This window comes from Drosophila sulfurigaster, chromosome 2R, assembly GCF_023558435.1.
Source record: "Drosophila sulfurigaster albostrigata strain 15112-1811.04 chromosome 2R, ASM2355843v2, whole genome shotgun sequence".
NCBI classification, from domain to species: Eukaryota; Metazoa; Arthropoda; class Insecta; order Diptera; family Drosophilidae; genus Drosophila; species Drosophila sulfurigaster.
The window spans coordinates 7,339,088-7,341,406 of NC_084882.1; positions in this window are offsets into that span (position 1 = coordinate 7,339,088).

Consider the following 2,319-nt stretch of genomic DNA (forward strand, 5'->3'; position numbering starts at 1 on the left):
CGAGCAGATTGCGGAGCTCCGAAGAGCCTGCCTACGCGCGAGAAGGAAAATGACTAGAGCCAGATCTCGAAGCAGTGCTACGGCGGAAATCGAGGAGCACAAAGAAGCTAGAAAGCGCCTTAAACTTGCCATTGTCCACAGCAAAAAGAGCAAATGGGAAGAGCTACGAAACGACATAAATACCAACCCGTGGGGTCTTGGCTACAAAATCGTAACGCGCAAGCTAGGAGCGCAAAGGCCGACTCCGGAGCTCAACGAAAACGTCATGGCCAATATAGTCAACACGCTCTTCCCACAGCACGAACGACGCACCGACCCAGAGACGCCCGCCCTCGAAGAGCCTCCTTTTTTTACAGAGAATGAACTCAGATCGGCAGCAACATCTTTGAAAAACAACAAGGCACCCGGACCCGATGGGATTCCATCCGAAGCACTAAAAGCCATAGCAGACGCACGCCCGAAAATCCTGCTAAACATGTATAATGCTTGCTTGATGGAAGGAATTTTTCCAGAGGTGTGGAAGCGACAGCACCTAATGCTAATAGATAAAGGGAAAGGAGACCCAGCTACCCCAAGTGCATATCGACCGCTATGCATGCTCGACACAGCGGGGAAAATGCTAGAAAGGTTATTAAAACCTCGGCTATCTACAGCCATAGAAATGGCAGGTGGCCTATCAAATAGACAGCATGGCTTTCGACCAGGTAGATCGACAGCTGGAGCACTGCAGTGCGTCATAGAAGCGGTAAGCGATGCACAGAGAGGAAACGCCTACTCCAAAAAAATAGTGCTTCTGGCCGCCCTTGACGTTAGAAACGCCTTCAACAGTCTGCGATGGACTGACGTCATCGACGCGCTAGAAAATCGCTTCGGAACACCAGCCTACCTGATGCGCATGGTCCGCAGCTACCTAAGCAACCGAGAGCTGATATACCAGACGCAAAGTGGGACCAGGCGAAAGACCGTCACTTCGGGTGCAGCACAGGGCTCTATCCTCGGCCCGGACCTGTGGAACGCTAGCTATGACAGCATCTTCTCAATAGAAATGCCAGACGACTGCAACCTGGTCGGGTTCGCTGACGACATCGCCGCCATCATTAAGGCACGTGACATGTCGGAAGCGCAGCGGAAGCTAAACCAAGTCATGATGCGAGCAATGGCTTGGTTCGAAACCCATGGTCTAAAGCTCGCCACAGAGAAGACAGAACTAATAATTTTAACAAAACGGCACATCCCTCTCGAAGTGAACATGCACGTGAGCGACGACATAATAAAAACGAAACTATCACTGAACTACTTAGGCATCCGTATCGACCCCAGAATGACTTTCTGGACCCAAATACACCATACAGTGGAAAAAGCGTCAAGGGCAGTGGCATCACTTAGTAAGCTGATGGCAAACATTGGTGGCCCAACTGAGGGTAAGCGTAAACTGTTGATGTCAACAGTAAACTCAATACTGCTTTACGGCTCTGAAGCATGGGCAGACACCCTGACCATAACACAAAAATGCAAAACACTGTTGGCCGTTCAGAGGACGGCGGCACTTAGAGTAACGTCCGCATACCGGACAGTGTCGACAGCAGCAGTCTTGGTGATTAGCAGCGAAATCCCCATAGATCTGAAGGCCAGAGAGCGACGGCGCACCTGGCTAAAGCGCCAAAATAACCAAGAAACTGACACCGACCCCAGAGAGGAAACTATGCAACAGTGGCAAGATCGCTGGACAAACGACGAAACCGGTAGGTGGACTGCCAAACAAATACCTGACGTAAAAATATGGAGCAACCGAGATTTCGGTGAAGTAAACTACTATTTGACACAGCTGCTTTCTGGGCACGGATACTTCGGAAAGTACCTGCACCAAAGAGGACTACGCCAACAGCCAAGCTGCGTGTATGGCGATGCCGATATAGATGACGCAGAGCATACTTTTTTCTCATGCACTCAGTGGCAAACAGACAGAGAGCTACTTGAATCGCAGATCGATGGAATCTGGAGACCTCAAAACGTTGCCAATCTGCTCGTAAGAAACGAGCAAAACTGGAAATTAATAACGAGACACGTCGAGAGAATCCTCCGACGCAAAAAGAGGCGCCTGGACGCAGGCGAAACGATGAGCTAAAAACACCAGAGCGCCCAGCCTGAAGTTATGCGCATTCAATGCGGTTCCGGGCTGGGAAACTCCGCCCTGAAACAGCGAAAGGGGAGTTTTTAGCGGGTCAGCATGCATATGCGATCCCCGCACAGCCATAGTTTGAGACGTCGCTATGGTGGTGTGTAGACATTTTCTTCCCTACCTCAAAAAAAAAAATTATT